Raw genomic sequence first — 21,326 nt, 5'->3', positions numbered from 1 at the left:
CACGTGATGATCCTGAAGGGGGTCTGGCAGTGGCTGCTGTGTCAAATTCATGCACTCAGAACATATAAACCCTGCACAACGTCACTTGATCTCGAGTAGAGGTGGTTATAAATAAATGTTGTATAGCGGCCAATGTCAGCTGCTGGTGTGCTTTTATAAATAAAGACATGTGACTTCTAGATGACAGAGTTTAGCTGATGGAAAACGTGTTTTAATGAAAGCTTTCTGTTGACATTCAAGACTTATTGTGACTCATTATTCCTTCCACCAGGTGAGGAGGCACCGGCCTCTTCTCTGTAGCCAATGAGATCCCTCTCTGCCCATGTCTTTCCCCTTCAATCTGACCAATCAGCTTCCTTCCTTACACACAGCTGCTTCTCATTGACCGGTAAGTTCAGAGTCTATTTTACTTTCTGTTTGCTCTTCTTTGACCTTTGCTCATTGTGATGTGTTGTTATTGTCTTCCCGATGTATTATATGAGCTGTATCTGCTAGTTAGCATAGTTGGTGATTATTTAGCATAGTAGTTTACTGTTACATGTTGTGGTGTCATTTTTGTGTTGACACTCCAATTGTGTCATGTTCTGTCCAGTGACCCCCCTTGCACATTTCACTCTGTGGCAGGCTGCACTAATCTTTGTTGTCAAGTATGGGGCCAAATATGGTCCTGCGGGCTGCAAATTAGACCCCTGTTCTACATGCAAAGATATACCGAATTTCCTGGAATAAGGACAGAAAGCATAATTAGGTAGAAAAAAAGACATACATAAGTCGCTCCAGAGTATAACTCGCACAAGGCCATAAATGCATAATTAGGTAGAAAAAAAACATACATAAGTCGCTCCGGAGTATAAGTCGCACAGGGTCAGAAATGCATAATCAGGTAGAAAAAAACATACATACGTCACTCCGGAGTATAAGTCGCACAAGGCCAGAAATGCATAATTAGGTAGAAAAAAACATACATAAGTCGCTCCGGAGTATAAGTTGCACAAGGCCAGAAATGCACAATTGGGTAGAAAAAAAACATACATAAGTCACTCCGGAGTATAAGTCGCACAAGGCCAGAAATGCATAATTGGGCAGAAAAAAAACATACATAAGTCGCTTCTGAGTATAAGTCGCACAAGGCCAGAAATGCATCATTAGTTAGAAAAAAAAACATACATAAGTCGCTCTGGCGTATAAGTCGCACAGGGTCAGAAATGCATAATCAGGTAGAAAAAAACATACATACGTCACTCCGGAGTATAAGTCGCACAAGGCCAGAAATGCATCATTAGTTAGAAAAAAAAACATACATAAGTCGCTCTGGCGTATAAGTCGCACAGGGTCAGAAATGCATAATCAGGTAGAAAAAAACATACGTACATACGTCACTCCGGAGTATAAGTCGCACAAGGCCAGAAATGTATAATTAGGTAGAAAAAAAACATACATAAGTCGCATTTTTTTGCGGGAAATTTATTTTCCAAACTACTTGACCAAAACAGACATTACGTCCTCTTGGAAGGCAAGTTCTAACAATAAAAGAATAGAGAACAGGCTGAATAGGTGTAAGATATGCTAACACAATGGTTATTCAGCTATTCACCTATTATTCACCTATTGCAAAATGCCAATCAAAGATTTTCTATATGAAAGGAGCCTATTTTTAAGATTTTATTTCTAGCCAAAAGATCTTCTCCTTGACAAGAGGACCTACTACTACTAAAGAATAGCACTCTGCAGGGGATACTGCAAATAGGCAGTTGTATATCTGTAAAACACCATTATTTACATGTGCTGCATCTTTTAATGTCCCCCTGATTTGAAGAAAATGATACATTTGTGGCTTTTTATGAAAAACCAACACAGCTGTGCATCACAGTGCACTTTGAGGCATGGCTGTGGTTTGAAACAGATGCTTTGAGACACGCACATGCTCAAGAGCAAGAACAAGTAGCGAGTCTGTCAAGGAAAAGTCCCCCAGAGAGCTCTCTCTCACCGCTTCTTGAGGCTGATCTTTGTACCCCCTGACAACCACGTACACACAGAAAAACACATGCACACATGATGCTTTCAAGGAAAAAAAAAAAAGCACTATCTATGCCTAAAACATGAATATTCATGCACTTATTCCAGACATGCGTAAGTGTGTCCTTTCTCTTCTGTCACAACAACCTTGAAATAACTGGAATCACCCAGTCACGTGTCTGCAGGGCCCATAAAATAATCCACACCTTCCTCTTTCTTGTGCTCATAAACGCACACACACACACACATACACATACACATATAGTGTTGGGTAATACGAGGACTCCGCTTAACATCCCCTCTCACCTCCGGCAATAAAAACAAGCATATGACAAACAAAACGTGGCAAAGTTCAAGCTAGGAAGGAGTCACCACTGGACTATGCACCTGCCAACAGGAACAAATGTGTTTGTTATTGACAGCATTAATGACACAGAGTCATGCTGCTGAGTGATGCAGTGCTTAGTTTACATACACAGTACATTCATCACCATCTTTAGGTGGCATCCATCACTTCAACCTCATAGCGCCTCTCTCTCTCACTCCAAATTGAACTGCAGCTATTCATGTTTGAATGTGAAGGTATGCATTATCTAACAGCTACATGCGGAGTAAAGCTTGGTTTGTGTTTGTATCCATGCTGTACCGAGACATATTATGCAATTTATTTACAGATTAAAAGAGCCACTTAAGTGTCTTAATCACAGGCAAGCAAGTCTGTGACATGTGTTGGTCAAAATACCACAAGGATTAGGAATGAGCACACACTTAGTACAACCCTCTATAAACAGCCTTGTTCATAGCAGCCTGTTATACAGGAGGGGGGGGGGGGGAATCACACACAAATGATGTGTGTGATTTACTTGTAGGAATATACAGCACAGTGGAGTGAGGAAGTGTTGGCCAAACAATCAAACAATCATCTATTATTCATCCATTCATTCATTTTCTACCGCTTATCCTCACGAGGGTTGCGGGGGATGCTGGAGCCTATCCCAGCCGTCTTCAGGCGAAAGGCAGGGTACATCCTGGACTGGTGGCCAGCCAATCACAGGGCACAAATAGACAAACAACCATTCACACTCACATTCATACCTATGGACAATTTGGAGTCGCCAATTAACCTAGCATGTTTTTGGAATGTGGGAGGAAACCGGAGAAAACCCACGCATGCATGGGGAGAACATGCAAACTCCACACAGAGTTGGCCGAGGGTGGAATTTCATCTATTATTAAGGGAGAAAAAAAATCTCGTAACTGGTTGGGCCACCCTAAGTAGCAACAACTGCATTCAAGCGTTTGTGATAACTTGCAATGAGTCTCTTCCAGCGCTGTGGAGGAATTCTGCCCCACTCTTCTTTGCAGAATTGTTGTCATTCAGCCACAGTGGAGGCTTTTCCATAAGGGCATGCCACATCATCTCAATAAGATTCAGGTCAGGCCACTCCAAAGACTTCCTGTTGTGTTTCCTCAGAGGTGGACTTGCCGGTGTGTTTTGGAACATTGACCTGCTGCTGCAGAACCCAAGTTGGTTTCAACTTGAGATCGCATTTGTAGCAAATCTTCCATGTCCCGAAGTCAAAAAACAGCCCGAGACCATCGCACTACCACCACCATATTTTACTGTTGATGTTATAATGACGTTCTTTTTCTGAAATGTGCCGTTACTTGGGACACACCTTCCAAAAAGTTCAACTCTCGTCTTGTCAGACCACAGAGTATTTAGGTAGAAAAAAACATACATAAGTCGCCCCGCAGTATAAGTTGCACAGGGTCAGAAATGCATAATTAGGTAGAAAACAAACATACATAAGTCGCTCGGAGTATAAGTCGCACAAGGCCAGAAATGAATAATTAGGTAGAAAAAAACATACATAAGTCGCTCTGGAGTATAAGTTGCACAAGGCCAGAAATGCATAATTAGGTAGAAAAAAAACATACATAAGTCGCTCCGGAGTATAAGTTGCACAAGGCCAGAAATGCATAATTAGGTAGAAAAAAAACATACATAAGTCGCTCCGGAGTATAAGTCGCACAAGGCCAGAAATGCATAATTAGGTAGACAGCAAATCTGCCCCAAAGTCACAAAACAGCCCCAGACCATCACACTACCACCACCATATTTTACTGTTGATGTTACAATGATGTTCTTTTTCTGAAATGTGGCGTTACTTGGGACACACCTTCCAAAAAGTTCAACTTTGTCTTGTAAGACCACAGTATTTTCCCAAAGGTCTTGAGAATCATTAAGGTGTTTTCTGGCAAAATTGTTGCCCTGTGTCTTTCTTATTGTGAAGTGATGAACACTGACTTAACTTTGGATGTTGTTGTGGGGTCTTTTGTGACTTCTTAGATGAGACGTCGCTACTCTCTTGGGGTCATTTTTGTTGGCCGCCCACTTCTGGGAAGGTTCACCACTGTTCCATGTTTTTGCCATTTGTGGATAGTGGCTATCTCACTCACTAATGGCTTATAAATAAAGTAGCTGTTTAAGAAAGTCACTTCTGGAAAAGACACAATATAACAATGCTGAATCACGGAAATGTGAAGTTGTGTAACAAAAAAAAAATGTAACAAAAATATGTCTCATAAGAAACAATAGCGGCCTTAAAGAGTGATATGCACGACATTGACCCATGTGCATGTAAACATGCAGTTGAAAACTTTCAGCTGGCAGGTGCAAAGGATTGCAATCACCATTTTGGTGTATTTGTGAGCTGCCAGCTTATAATGACATAAATGTGTGCGTGTGTGTGAGAGCAGTGCTCGGGGGGTCAAGTGGAGTATTGATAAATGGCTGAAAGTGGGCCAATGCGCTCTCAAGCATACTGGTCAACCATCAAGCACCCTTCCTTTATACTGTAGCTTGCTGCCGCAGCAGCAGGAGCCTGCTTGCAGGGTCAATTTCTCTCTAATGGCCCCTCATGCAGTTGCACTAATGATGAGAGATGGTGTGCTGAGACAAACACAAGCGGAGGAAATAAGCCCAGGGTGGTAAAATAGAGATGAATTCTTTCAAAGAACTTTAACATACCCTCATAGTATTTCTCGCTTCGTAAAGTGAGTAACACGTTATCGTCAGTTGGTGTTTTGTCACGAAACGCCACCTTTTAAATATGTAACGACTTCAGGGTAACGGTTGATTTATTTCCCTTAATGCAAAATACTTCCATACATGATTTCCATCTGGTTTTGTTTTGTTTCGATATGTTTGCATCATCTTTTTCCACCGTGCAACAAGTGAGCTTCTTTCATAAAATGGAGCAAAAGCCATTTGACTCTCTTTTAAAAACACGAGCGAGGTCCTTGGGGGTGAGGGGGTTGACCTTTGGACCAGAGAGAGAGGCCCTGGCTCAGTTATCCATTTGACAACTCACAACTGTTACAGCTTCATTTTGTATTTGCCTTCATTGCTTCATCGCATGCAACATGACCCCCCCCCAAAAGAAATTTGTCATATTGGCATGCAGTTAAGTGATTAATCCCAGTCATATTTATTTTCCTGGTGACCTTTCCAGTCTTCCAGGCTGCTGATGCCTTTTCCTAATGCCCTATTTACGGTAGAAACATCATAAAGGGCTATTCTTGGGTGACCGACAAAAAACACTCCAATTGATCTCATAGTGGGGGTTAAGAGGCAACCCCCCCCTGCCTTTTTTCGGTGCCAAAAAAAGGCTCAGCTGTGCACGACACATAACTGCTGAGCGGTCAAGGAAGCGACAGCCAAAAGAGCAGGACGACATCGTTTGCATTCCGAGGTAGCAGTTATCACTTTGACCTGACAGGCTGCCATGTTCCCCCGTCATATGTTTAACCACATGTATGTTAAGGACAAACTAGTAGCGGGACACCACTTGATTTCTTCATATTCAAAGATCCTCTATGTGCTCTTGTGTCATACACTATCTTTGAATAGAATTAGTAGAGCAAAGCACAGGATCTATTAAGACTATGCATGTCAATAATTCTAGTTACACGGTTATTAAACTCGAGCTTTGTCGGTTGTTTAAACAATTGCTTCCTGTTACGTGTTTTTTTAGCAGGTTTTTACAAGCAAATAAAAAAAATGCTCAAACATCTCAGTAAATGAGATCAGGGGTGTCCAAACTGCTTCCAGCCAGGACCACACATTGGAAAATGAAACGGTGCAAGGGCCACTTTGGTATTTTGTAAAGCAAAGTTATATATTGTATATATTTTAAGAAAAAGCTGTATTTCAGCTTTGTGGTATAGGTCAACAAATATTTTGGCTCTAAAAAAAATTTTTTTTTTCATTTATATTCAACTATATGGCAATAAAATGACAGTATTTTCCTCACAATATTATGAGTTAATTCTCGTAAAAATTGCCACTTTTTTCTTGCTAGAATACAAGTTTTTCTCTCAATATTTTGACTTTATTCTTGTAAATTTACAACTGTTTTTTTCCATTTCTGCAATTTATTTATTATTTAATATTATTATTTTTTTAATTTCTAACAATTTCAATTTTCTTTTTTATATTGACTTTATTTTCATAATAATCATATTACAGCTTTTTTTTTACATCTTTAATATTTAAACTTTACAGCAAAATTTTCCTCATAATATTATGGCTTTTTCACTAGGATGACATTTTTTTCAGTTAATATTATATAATATATTGTATTTATATATTGTATTTTGGTGTTTTCTTGTTAAATTATATTTTTAGAATGTGCTGCGGGGCAATAAAAAACAGCTCAAACACTTGTTAGAATGTCTTTGACAAGTCCATTTATTTCAGTCGCACTTTCAAAAAGTGAACCTAATATTCACACCTGGTGAAGTATTTCAGTAATAATGTAGTACTTCATATTTTTTATCACTATAGCTCACATCTAATAAAAATCCGTAATTCCTTCGGTATCTTCGTCTGAACTGAACTCCTGCAATCAAATAACATGGAATCCAAAATGTAGGTAAAATCTAAACAAATATACAGTAGCGAACCAACATTTGAATACCAATTACAATGGAACCTTGGTTAACATCATGAAGTTCGACTATAACCAAAACATACTATAACCAAGAAACTTTCAGTTGACTTTCACTTTGCAGTTTTTATATTTTTATCTTGTTTCTTGTAAGCGCCGAGTTATCCAACTTTGTTTAACGGTCCTTGAGTGCACCATCCAACCTCCATTGCTGCACAGACAGACTATACTGTTTTTCTTTCATCTTGTATTTGCTCCCAAATGCTAATACTTTGTGAAAAGCATTAAGATAAAGTTTGATGATGTTATTATTTGTCCACAACCTCAAATAAATTCATGCTAGCCTGTTCTGACACACATCAAAAAGCGACGTTATAATCTTCTCTCTGAAAAACAACAAATACTGTATTCATTTTGTGTTTTTCATTTCTTGTTGTCTTAGTTTTATACTCCACAAAATAAATAAAAGGTTTGTGGGAACCAGAGCTGGTCCGTGGTTCCATAAAGGTTTGGGACCACTGCTCGAGTTGAATGTTTTTCCCATAAAAAAATAACATAAATCCAATTAATCCGTTCCAGAATGCTAACCAGGTTGTATGCTAACCAAGGTTCTTCTGTAATAGCATTTGCTATTTGCTAATCCCCAGTTTTGACCCTTTATCACCGTGTTGGATGGTTATGAATTGAAGACTTTATTAGGAATAGGCTGCCAGTGTAAAACACGCCTCAATAGGTCAGTCATGCAGCGTGCGTGTCTTCATTTGGACAACTGGACGGTGAGACCTTTAGAAAGGTCAATGTTTGGCGTGAGGTGGCTAAAGATAACACACACACTCAGGGGTCTACACACACATACACACTCATAAACATGCATCCAATGGGAGCATTCCAATCGCTGAGTCACAGTGAGAGAGCAAAGGTAAGAAAACATCAGCAAAAATGTGCTACTAAGTGCACAAGGGGGGTGGGGTGGGGTTCACTGTTAACTGCAAAGGGGTCAATGCTCCTAGTGCTTGCAATTCAATATGTCACCTAAGATGGTACAGTCTGTTCTGGTTCAAGTGGTATCACACACACACAGATGCACGCACACACTCACCATCTTTGCTACACTCAGTGGCCACTTTTTGACAGGACGCCGGCTGATGTTACAGTTGTTTTTGGCAGGGTGACAAAGATGCGCCCCTGCTCTCTCATGCCCCTGCTCTCTCAAGCCCCCCCCCCCCCCCCCCCCCCCGGACGGAACGAACCAGCTCAAACAGTCCAGCATCATTCAAATTCTTGACTTTGCTGTTTGAACGTGTCTGATATACATGCGGCGCTTAACTGAATGAACAAGGGATGACTCTTGGCGGGATGACTCTTGGCGGTGTGCACAGTTCACATGAATTCACCAGCCATTCGTTTCAGCTGAACAGCAAAGGTTATCTGCGGGGATTCCCGCAATAGCTGACTTACAAGAACACAGTACTGAACATAGTGTACAATGTTCCACCATTGATTTATAGTCCCTCACAGAAGTGAGTCACAAATTATCTAGCTACTCTCTTGTGTTGCCAGGTATTTTGACAATAATCAGAATATGTTTTCACAATGCCCCTGTGGGGAAAAAAATGTGATGAAGCCATTTATAAAGCTTTGGGGCTCCAGCAAACTACAGTGAGAGCCGTAGACAAACATATTTGTCTTTTTTTAATTAAACGGGCTGCACGGCGGATGAGTGGTTAGTGCACAGACCTCACAGCTAGGAGACCCGAGTTCAATCCCACCCTCGGCCATCTCTGTGTGGAGTTTGCATGTTCTCCTCGTGTATGCATGGGTTTTCTGCGGGTACTCCGGTTTCCTCCCACATTCCAAAAACATGCTAGGTTAATTGGCGACTCCAAATTGTCCATAGGTATGAATGTGAGTGTGAATGGTTGTTTGTCTATATGTGCCCTGTGATTGGCTGGCCACCAGTCCAGGGTGTACCCCCGTCTCTCGGCCAAAAGTTAGCTAGTTAGCTGGGGTAGGCTCCAGCACCCTTGTGAGGCTAAACGGTAGAAAATGAATGTATGAAGAGATTTGAACCAAAACAGTGGCTGGCGACCGGTCCAGGGTGTACCCCGCCTCTCGCCCGAAGACAGCTGGGATAGGCTCCAGCACCCCCGCGTGACCCTTGTGAGGACTAGCGGTAGAAAATGAATGAATGAATGAATGAATTCAACAGTGTTTCTCACCTTCCTTATCAAATTTCTTTGGCCCCATGGAGGGTTATTTAGCAGTCACACTAAAGCCTAGGTCACAAACGGACGTATGATTTTTTTGCCTGTGCGATTTCCCCAAATGTCGTTTTTGAGAGAAATTGCAAAATTAAACTCTGAATTTGTCTAATCCAAGGCTGTAGATGAGAATTTGCATTCTCATCATTCAAATTTCTGAAGAAAGTCACTTCCGGAAAAGTCACAGTAACAACAATTTTCCTAAATAGGACAAGTTCACACAAGGAAGACACCGACACTAAGAGGCTTCAATCGTCATGTGTTGTATGATTGCATGGTATGAACACGATGTGAGAACATCTCGTATCATGTTGGGTAGGGTTTGGTATGTCCAACAGCAGCGACATTTACATTCCTAATACTCTGTATGTATTGCCTTAACTCCCCGCTGCTTTGCGAAACAATGCTTAATCCACCGAAGGCCCCCCCCTACCCCCTTAAATCGTCCTCTCTTTGCACGTGCATGTGTGGGTGACGGTGTGTCGCTTATTTGTAAGCCTGCTCACATGATGAGCGTGGCGCTAATGCGGGCCCACGCACACGCTTGCATTCCTGCCATAGTTAGCAGTTAAACCATTATGAAAGCAAGTTTTGAGCATGTGACCAGGAAGTAAGTGTATGTGTGTGTGTGTCTGCAAGTGGATTTTATGAAGGATACCTTAGCTGAACTAGGAATGATAGGCATAAGTACTGCTGCCAAAGTGTTTCCTGTTGTTTTTAGACTTGAAAAATATATGTTGTTTTTGCGTGGCTTGTGTGACATATGACATGCAGTATTGCTCAAAATGATGACAGATATGGAAAGCATTCGTCAAGGGCTTTAAATGGACGTATGACTTGACCCGGTTTGTTGCACACTGATTTTTCACCTTGTTGAGAGTGAACTTTGACCTTATTCCCTTGTGAAGTCACCAGCAACCTCCTGAATGTCAAGATTTCAGACTAGTTATCATTACTCTCCACAATTAAACAACCAATTCAGTGGGGGCTTAACTCGGTGTTACAAACTGGTAAAAAATAAAAACCTTTTTGAGTCCTTGTGTCATCACATTTGGTATATGAACTATATGAAATGATGACAGATATGGAAAGCATTTGTCAAGGGCTTTAAATGGATGTATGACTTGACAGGGTTTGTTGCAAGCTGATTTTTGACCTTGTTGGGCGTGAACTTTGACCTGAGTAATTACCCCCATGAAGCCAATAACCAGCAAAAACTAGGCAGTTGGTTGCCAACCTCTAAAATGTCCAGCCTTCAGACTATTTGTTGTTACTTGCCAAAATTAAACAACCAGTTCGGTGTCGGATTAACTCATAGAAACACAGCGTTAAAAAATACAAAACCTATATTTTGTTTTTGTGTTCTCTTGCCGTCACATTTGATATAGTGACTTAAAAAACGTGTTCGTCAAGGCCTTTAAATAGACATATGACTTGACCGGGTTGGTTGCAAGCTCATATTTGATGTTGTTGCGAGTAAACTTAGAGATCTAAATGCATTGCTGTTTGATCTGCATAAAGCTATATGGCGGATAGCAAGTGTGTTGGTGCTGGCTTACGAGGAATAAAAGCAATTTTTGGAGACAAACAAAACAAAGCGGCATGCTGTATCTGCACCTTTATCCAGATTTGCACCAAAATGTAATATACATGTAGAATAATCCTGAAAACTCACTGATATATAATTCATTGCTGCACTTACAGTAAGGTTCACATCAAGGTTGAAGGACTTTGCCCTTGGCCACATGAACTCTTCACCGTTACGTTGCGCACGTGTGTGTGTTTGTGTGTGTGTGTGTGTTAGCACTATAGAAGCCATCATCGTTGGGATGCAGAAAAGATACAGTGCTGCAAAGCTTAGTCATCACTATAAATAGAGGTCTGACAGAGTAGTGCTGCCATGAATGGCGTGGAAAGCCAAGCGTGTACGAGTGTGTGTTTATATGTCTATGTATATATGTGTGCTTGTGTGTGTGTGTGTGTGTTGGTGCGAATGTGTCAAATTTGCGCTGACATTCACGTGCCTGAGTGGCCCGAGTGTGACCCGTGGGAGGTTTATTTCAGTGTGGTGTGTGTGTGTGTGTGTGTGTGTGCTTATGGATTCTGGCCTTGTTGAGCCACAAGCCAAGTCATAAGACATGAGTGCAATGGCAGTAATAGGTGAAGTGTGTGTGTGTGTGTGTGTGTGTGGTGGGGGTGCCATGGGGATGGAGAACCACAGGTGGTCAAGTGGAGCAAAAGAAGCAGGGTTTGAAGGGTAACCGCTTCATTTTTTTAGTGAATTGTATGCAATATTATTTGGTACTTTTCTGAATAAGTAATGTGTCATTCGGGTGTTTATCAGCCAATAAGAAAAGAGATTCCGCCTCCACATTTCAAATTGACCAATAGGTTTATTCACCTGGAAGATGTCATCACAGTAGATTCCATACTTTATGAGTCCATCGTTTTGGTTCAAATTTGTTCATTCATTCATTCATTTTCTACCGCTTATCCTCACAAGGGTGCTGGAGCCTACCCCAGCTGACTTTTGGGTGAGAGGTGGGGTACACCCTTGACTGGTGGCCAGCCAATCACAGGGCACATATAGACAAACAACTATTCACACTCACATTCATACCTATGGACAATTTGGAGGCGCCAATTAACCTAGCATGTTTTTGGAATGTCGGAGTAATACGGGAAGAACATGCAAACTCTGCACAGAGATGGCCAAGGGTGGAATTGAACTCCGGTCTCCTAGCTGTGAGATCTGCGTGCTAACCACTCGTCCACCGTGTAGCCCACAAATCTGTTCAGTGAAATCCTAAACAATGGATCAATATAATGACTATGACAATAATGATGATTATTAACTTTTCAAAATACAACCCCTTCATTACCGGCCATTTTAGATGATTTTGTCTGATCTTTCAAGGCACATAGATGATTGTGTGTAAATGCGGATCTAAATAAAGATTAGATTCTGTTCTTTATTAATCAGCAGTAAAACATAGGTATGTTTCAGGAAAGTATCAGTTCCCAACTAAAAAACGGGAGAAAAACAGCTTTTTGTGAAGATACATTTTCACTTTTGTGACAGCTCATATGTATACCAACATAAATAACACAAAAATGGGTTATTTTATATCAAAATATTTTATTTTTACATCTATAACACCATGAGCTATTTACTATTTTCACATTTGGAAGTGAACTATGTGTGTACGTGTGCTCGCTTGTGTGTGCTTGTGTGTGTGCATGCGTTAAAATTTCCCTGCAATGCGTAACCTCACTCCTCCACGCACTCTCACTTCCTCCTTCCTGTCATGAAATGAATGATTCTTCCACTTCTTGCACTTCTGATACATTTTAATAGCTTAAAAGTGAAATGCATTATTGGAGAGTTGCATCATCACCTCCTTTTGCCTCTCACACAAAAGACGTGTAAATACCTTGTTTTGTAAAAATGTGTAAATATAGCCAGGTAGAGGGTTTTTTTGTGTGGTTTTTGTGCATTAAAGATGCGAAAACCACTTTAATGTAGATCATATATGCTAATAAGCTACTGACAGCTTGGTGGCAAAGCACATGAGTGTCATATCTAATAATATATCTCATTATAATATTTTTGTATATGCAGAGGGCCAATAAAAAAAACAGCTGCAGGCGAAAAATGGGCTCCAGGCAGCACCAATAGTTGAAATAGTCAGGTTGAGAAGCAGGGCGTGTGTGTGTGTGTGTTTTATAGCCAGTGTTTAGTGTTGAACAGTGTGTACCATGGATGCAAAAAAGAAGAGGACATGATAGGATGTGAAGTGAGAGGAAGCGGAGGAAGAGGAGGGCGGGAGTCAGAGCTGACAGGGTAGCGTGACATTTTCCTGTGAGGACAAATTGTTCCCAAAATCAACAAAGAGAGGCAGGGTGACACTGCGGCTCCCGCTGCAGACATTTTTTAGCACCCCCCCCCCTCTCCCTTTTTTTCTGATTGGCTGCAATCTATTGCACCTAATAATCAAGGATTTCCTCATTTGGAAGCACGCGTCATGCAGTCAAATCCGTCATATGTGTTGGATTTGCACACGCTAGATTAAAATGGCCTCCCACCCCCACCCCACCCCGCCTATATGTCGGTTAATCTGCTATTTTCACTCACTGAGCCGTCGCCATGTGAAACTGTGGCGACGCGGGGAGGCTGTTATCCAATTCCAAATGGTTTACTAACCTCGTTCCTCCACAACCACGCCGCACTGCTCATCCTCATCTCCACTGCCTCCTCTTCCTCGGAGGGTGTTTGAGGACACACGCTCAGCCCCTCCCTTCCCTGCTCCCTCATCCTGCAGCTTCTCCTCTCCTCGCCTCACCTGTCTCCTTATTTCCCATCTTCCTTTCCTAGTGAGTCTTACACCCACACCAATGCGGCGAACCTCCCAAAGGGCAGAAAATAGAAGCTGGCACACACTTGTGAAAAAGAGTGACCCACTGGAAAGGCGGAGTAGCACCCCGGCACACAAGAGGACATTCTGGCACGTGCAATCAAATTGGAGGGGGGGGGGGGGGGTAAATGGAGGTGGTGTATATTTAGATGTGACCGCCGCTGTTGGCACCGGATGGAATTTGGCGTCCTCTCGACAGAATACGTTGCTAGTTGATGCACACAACAGAAGGGGGAGGGGCCAAGGGAGAATGTGCACAAGATCCTTTCATTTAAAACCACTTGAGTAGTAAACCGCCATCTTTGATTTATGGAGGGAGATCCTTTAAAAGAGAAGAGAAAGAGAGAGAAAGAGAGAGAAATTTAAAAAATATATAATATAATATACATATATTATATAATATCCATAAAATATAATACAATAAAAATACAACATTTAAAAAAATTACCTTTGATATCTGTTGATTATCAATGACGACACTCTGAGAAAATACAATCTTGAAAATTATATGTGTATTGTATATAATATATACAATATTATTATACATTATACAATATTATATTATATATTATATTATATGTAATATTATACAATATTACATGAAAAAATATAATAAATATAGCTATATAATAATAATAATATAATAATAATAATGTATTAATCTATTGAAATGCATAACCACTCATCTACCATAAGCATTCAAGTGGGAACAATAAAAGAAATAAAAATAAATAAAATAAATAAAATAAATAAAATAAATAAAGCAAGAAAAAATAGATAAAATGTTAATTAAAATGTAAAAAATAAAACTAGTAAGTAGGTAAGTATAAGGTTAAAGGGCAACTTTATTATTTGGAATTTTGTCCATCATTCCCAATCCTTATGTGAAACATGAACACATAATTCTTTCCCTTTTCTGTGCATTATAACACAAGAAATCAAGTTAATTTCAGCTAGCTTACAGTGCTGTTATTGGGATACACCTATTTCAACTATGAAGCAATCTAAAAAAAACTTTAACAATGCATAAACACGGGCAATGATGATAACATGTAATCGTTACAGTATCTTGCCCTATTTTGATGATTTTAAACGCTACCGAAACTTCTTTTCACGTCATATTGATACCCATAGTTATGCATGCTCTGTCAACTCTTAGGAATTCCGCTCTCCTTGGGATGGCTGTATCTTCCAGCACAAGATGTGTGCTCCAGTACTCCAGAAAAACAGCTTTGTGGTAATCCTGAAAACCAACAAACTAGTCAAGTCCAGTTATTTGCACAGAAGCATTTGCAAATGTGCAAATATTAATCACAAGCAGTCTTTGTTTGCGTAAATACTTCACTTGCTTTGTTTATTCCCGGCAAAAGCCAAGAAATGTGGATTAAAGCCAATGTGTGTATGAGTGCGTGTTTGTGTGTGTTCCATAAAAGTATCAGCCATTAACGTCAGATTCAAATAAAAGATGTGTGTCAAAAATTCAGGTTTGACTGTGCTGCACAACCTGGAAGGTATATCCCAGAGGACCATTTCTACTCACACAAACATGGCTGCTGTTATCATTATGGTGGCTATCATGATGGCGTGCACCAATTACTCAGTCCGCAGCGGCAAATACGATGTGGTCAGTGCTTCAGAGGAAATGCAACATGGCTCCCAGAACTATTGATCAAAATCTGACACCCCGCCTCTGCCATGTATGTGTGAGCGCATAACTTTCCATTTTCTATGCGCTAAAGAGTGTTTTTCCAATTTCTGCTCGGAGAAAATGCGGCGCAAGTGATTCAATGAAGGAAATTGCTATCATTTATCTCGGCGGAAAACAGGAAAAGGGGCCTTCCACAGCTCGGATAAACAATTTATATTAAAAATCCAAGCATGCAATACACAACGTTGTGTGAAACTACAGCTGCAGACGTTGTGAACGGTAATGAGCCCGAGCGGCAGATGACCCTTATTGGGGTCAAACGAGGATTAATACTGTACATGACCCTGTCATTCAGGTCTCTCCTATGAAACAGGTATTAGGCTGAGCTGTTGGCTGCAACTAAATAAACTGATTTAATGCTTCTCGCATCACTGCTTCTCACCTGCTTGCTAGCTTAAAGAGAGGGCTTGTATTAATAAGGCTAAAAACCAGCATAAAAATGGATTATTCAGATCACTTCACGCAAAAAAAAAAAATGGATGGCGAGAGGCAAATTGAGTTTGCAAGGCGAAGCATCTTCTCTTGATTGTCCCTTCATTCATGTTTATGCATGCAATCAGTCAGTTATACTGTAGAGCCGCACGCAATGCGATGGGCAGGCGGCGTTCTGTGATGAGCGTCGCCGTCGCCGCTGCCTCTAACGATGATTAAAACGGAGTTCGCAGCCACAGCGGCGTGCTGCCGTGATTGACAGAACAGTGTCAGTCAGCGCGGGTGCACGCATGGCTGCACAGGCAAAAAATAAAAAAATAAAAAATGTGTGCGTTCACACAGACTGGGGATTAATGCTAATGCTAATGAATTTCATGGGGTGTTTAAATGTGAATGGAGTTTTGTCTGTACGTGTTTGTACAGTGTATGAGTGGACAAACGTTCTATGAGTGTGTGAATAGACAGAACGATTGCATTATATTTACATGTTAAAGGACAGACAGACATGTTTGAGAATGGACACGCGTATGCTTGCCTCGCGTATGTGAACGGACCGACAGGGGTTAGCATGATGTGTGTACGTGAATTGACAGACATATACGTATTTGCCACATGTGTATGTGGGAATGGTGTTTGGTTATATACAGTATGTATGCGAAAGGACAGAATAGTGACTGCATTATGTTGAGATCTTAATGTTTGGACAGACTTACTGTATGCTAGCCTCATTTTTACATGTTTATGTATATATACGTATATGTGCGTGCATATTATATAAATATGTTGTGTGCATTTTGTGCATGACAGAATTAAATATGTATATATATATATATATATATATATATATATATAGGTATATAGAACATACATTTGACACAGAGAGCTGCTCTGTGAGGTCATAATCATAAAGGTAAATAGAAAATCTATAATATATGAAAATTACCAAGCTGAACTGGCAACCACGCCCTTGCCTGAAGGTTAAAAAGCAAAGAAAAAACTTTTTCCTAACAGTACAGTAGCAATTTGTGTTTATGTTAATATTGTATAATGTGGTAGCACTGCTTGTGAAGGGTTCACAGGGTTCTGATCCACCAGACTATTTACTATCAGCCGCTATTTATGTGTGTGTGTGTGTGTTGCTGTGCATCCTGTCTGACAGCTTTGGCGGCTCGTCAAGTCCACTCCGCGCACATGCCAATCAAAGCCGGTCCTAGCCAATAAGCAATTAATCATTAGCATTCACAAGCAGCTGACGCAGGGAAGGATGAGGGCGGAGGAAGGAGGAGGAGGAGCGAGGAAAGGGGTAAGGAGTTCATATCTCTTAATGTGACCCCACCCTCTTACACACACACACACAGTTCCCTGGTGAATTCCACAGTGGCGACAGTATAACAAGGGGATTATCTTCTTAATAAGTCAGGGGATGAATTATGGAAATGAGAATGAGGGGCGTTAAAAACAGAAACAAGCATCTGTTGACTAATAAACTAAACAATTGTTTTTTTTTCTACTCTCCACTCTCAATAATGGCGATTAGAGGATGAGTGTGCGGTTGGAGTGATTAAATGGCAGTAGCGAGGGGCGCGTAATTCCGACATGGAAGAGCGTTGGGGTTAAGTAAAGGTAAAATATTAATAGCACTGATGAATGTGGAGATTAAAGCATTGAAAAGCAATGCCCTAAAAAGAATGAATGGCCTGGAATAATCCAAATACAGCGGAACCTTGGTTAGCATCATGAATCAGTTCCATAAGGTCCAACTATATCTAAAATGAATGCTAACCAAATCTATTTTTCCTATAGGAAATCGTATAAATCCAATTAATCTACGCCAAAATGTTAACACAAAACACCTTTCTGCAGGTGGTGGTGGTTGATCTTTCTGCCACATTGTGTCTTTGGGAACCGGGACATCTTCAATGAAGGTAAAAGTGTGTAGTATCTTTTTCATTGGTCCTTTATATGCCTTTTACAACTTAAAATTGTGTTTTGTGTTCACAAAAGCGGTACAAAATTAAAGAATGAATGAATTTCTGAGAGTCAACCGCTGATGACTTAGCTTCCAGTTCTGGTTGCCATTTTGTTTAGCTAGCTAATAGGATGCTAACAAACAAAGGATGTGATTAAAAAATACATTAAGAACACAGTTAGATTCACACAGCTTATTATCAACACGACAAAAAGCACAGTAGAGTACCGTAAAATGCACACAAACCGAGGCAATACTGTGTAAATGTTTTACCTTAACTGAAAAACATGCTAACCAGAGCTTATGCTAACTGTACTGATACGGTGCTTGACTATGGACTGTTGACTACAATGCAATGTGGCATATTTTTACTATAAACAAATCACACAAATATCCAAGCAATTCCAGAAAAACAAACAGACTTGTAACAGAAATTCCGGCGTGGGCGTGAATGTGTGCGTTTCACTAACGTGAGTCACGCTCCCCAATCGGGCTTTACAGCTTCTTATTGCTTCCTGTTTTCTGCTGTCGTGGCGTCCCTTTGATAGCGGCCACACCAATGTCCACTTGTCTTTCCCTTCTTGTAAGAAACTGATTTGTTTTTGTGTAGTGCTGATTTTCTGCCGTTGCCCTAGGGTGCCGTGGGGTTGACCTCTGACCCTGGCAGATAATGTCACAGATCTAATTATGTGCATCTGTTAGGCAATCCGAGTGGGGATTTGATTTGACGGAAGAGGATAATGATTTTGCTGCTGTGTCAAGTGGCAGTTTAGGAGTGGTATAGATTAAAGTGGAAGGTTTGCTTACATACATACATACATACATTTATTATTATTGTATGTTGCGGTGTCCTGATACGATCCCATGGTAGCAGCCTTGAGTACCGATCGGCTTGACGGAGTGACATTAGTCAAACTGAGAGAAATAGTCAGCAACCCCATGTCGCTCATTGCTCATCAAACACGATAAATGCTACTTTGTTAGCATGTTAGCACACGTTGTCATTGTGATTACGTGGGTTCCATCTGGGCGCTGCTGGATAGAATGGATTGCTTGTATCATAGTGCTTAAATCTGAGAATAACGATTATTGTAATAACTGATTAATCAGTTGATTATTTTTTGATTAATCGATTAATTGGATTCCGCCCTTTTATTCAGGAGTAAGAAACAAATAAGCTGCCTCTTTGTCAAATAGTTTCAGTAAAACAATGAATGTACACAAAAATACAATCATGATCGTTTTCCTAGTCGATTTATCTGAAGCTTGTTGTTTGAAATTATGGATGAATGGGTCAGATGGACCAAATTAATGTGACGCTAACACCTACAGTTATCAGAAAAGAGGGAAAAATGCCCATCACTGTTTTCCAAAGTCAAAGCTGATATGTGTGAATATCTTGTTTTGGCTAAAACACAAAGATAATAGTTCTGCTTTCATGCATGACTCGGGAAATTAAAAAATATTCACACTTGAGAGACTGAAATCAGAGGATATTTACATATTTAAATTTTAAAAAGTAGTTGTTGATTAACTGAGTAAAATCGATTAACCACCAATAACCAGCTCTATTTTTGATGCAGGCCAAAATAATTTTTTTGCTGATATTGGAACAAAATTAGGCCGGACGGTGGGCAAGTGGTTAGCGTGCAGGCCTCACAGCTTGGAAACCAGAGTTCAATTTCACCCTCGGCCATCTCTGTGTGGAGTTTGCATGTTCTCCCCCGTGTGGGTTTTCTCCGGGTACTCCGGTTTCCTCCCACATTCCAAAAACATGCTAGGTTAATTGGCGACTCCAAATTGTCCATAGGTATGAATGTGAGTGTGAATGGTTGTTTGTCTATATGTGCCCTGTGACTGGCTGGCCACCAGTCCAGGGTGTACTCAACCTCTCGCCCGAAGACAGCTGGGATAGGCTCCAGCACCCCTCTTGAGGATAAGCAGTAGAAAATTAATGAATGAATGGATCAAAATTTTCAATAAAAATGTTGTAATTATTACATTAGATTCACCTCCAGAACCCTCCCCTTCTCTCTTCAACTGCCGTTGTTGACTTGCGACACGACCCAGGTTTAAAGCCCCCATATGCCTCACACATGTTTTAAACACATTTAAAGTATACTGTGTGGAGGTACTCCTCGTCAATAGTGAATGACAATGTAAGATAATCAATGAACAGATGGAATCGGAGTCACGGTGTACGGTGTCAGAACACATAATTATGGTGCATTCATGGACTGTTGAACAAAGTGTGAAATGATGAAAAAAAGGTGGACAAAAATTACTAGTTTTAGAGGGGAAAAAAATAATCAACAGCATTTGAATAGGATGTCATTAGATTTAAATAAGCCACACAAATTAAATAAGCCACACACACATTCCGAACACACATGATTAAGCAAGTGAACCCAGTGACTGTGCCACATCTCTTGGACGTGATAACTTGTGATAGGCGACCCGTAACAATGGCTGCATTTGCTTACCACCCCTCCACCACCAATGCCTCTCAGCCCCCAGGGCCAGGTGTGTGTGCGTATGTGTGGAAAGTGAAATCAGAATGTTAAAATGAAGTCTCATGACACTTTATGTCACTTTGACCGAAGATGCGGATGATGATAAAATACTGTCGCTATCTGCAATCTTAATATCAGCATGTTTGTGTTTGCAGACGCTCATACACAAGACGAGCGGCATGCAAAGAATGAAGCTCGTCTCTCGTTGATATGACTGCGATGATGATGCCACCAGATAAAGGCAGGCGGGGGACCAACAAACACTACAAAATGCCCAACAAGGAGGTGAAGTATAATGCCGCACCGTCCTATCATCCTCTAATAATTTTAAATCAGTGCTACCGAGGTCAATCAGCAATTCATTGAACTTATCAGAGTATAAAAAAGATACGCCGAAAAGTACTCAAAAAGTTGTGGTTTGAGGCCAGCGTGAAGGCTGCTATCTGAGTCACGCTACTGTCTTTACCCGAGCTGTGACGCATCCGCCGCAGCTTTAACCTTCAGACGTGTGTGTTTACACTCCTATCTGCAGACACACAGTCTCAACCTGAAGACACACGTTGTTAACTATCGCAATGACAAATATTTATTCGCGACGCCGCACATTCATGCATCCAGACCACAATAGTGGAACTGCATCATTATCATTTATTTTCTACTTATGTTGTTACATACGTATCTATCCATGCATTTTCTATGGTGCTTGTCCTCATTAGGGTTGCAGGGGTATGCTGGAGCCTATCCCAGTATACTCAATTAATAGAGTGGTAGTCTCCCACCTTGAAGGTTGGAGGTTCCATCCTCATATCGAAGTATCTTTGGGCAAGATACTCAACCCCCAGTTGCTCCAGTTACCATGCATGTTTTTGGAATGTGGGAGGAAAACTTCACGTTTGTTTGTGTACAGAATATGGGAATAGATAAAGTTTGCCTCATTTGTATACTAAAACCTATAGCCTACACTATTTCACTATTTGATGTAATTATACAGTAAATTACGAGCATTTGTGGTTTCCTCAGGAGCTAGTTTGTTTTCAGGATTGCATGGAGGGCCAGA

The 21,326-nt window shown here is 40.7% G+C and overlaps 1 long non-coding RNA gene across 1 annotated transcript; it reads left to right on the top strand.

Moving 5' to 3' along the window:
• Window positions 1-271: 271 nt before the first annotated feature.
• Window positions 272-20,628, top strand: LOC144898141 (uncharacterized). Its single transcript, XR_013627042.1, has 3 exons — window positions 272-388; window positions 17,651-17,712; window positions 20,425-20,628. It is a non-coding gene; the product is annotated as an uncharacterized LOC144898141 (long non-coding RNA).
• The last annotated feature ends 698 nt before the right edge of the window (window positions 20,629-21,326 follow it).

Source organism: Doryrhamphus excisus, linkage group LG2 (assembly GCF_037039965.1).
Source record: "Doryrhamphus excisus strain RoL-2023G ecotype Guam linkage group LG2, RoL_Dexc_Guam_v1.1, whole genome shotgun sequence".
Taxonomy (NCBI): domain Eukaryota; kingdom Metazoa; phylum Chordata; class Actinopteri; order Syngnathiformes; family Syngnathidae; genus Doryrhamphus; species Doryrhamphus excisus.
The sequence above is the reverse complement of the archived record's forward strand: the minus strand, read 5'-3'. Positions and strand labels throughout refer to the sequence as shown.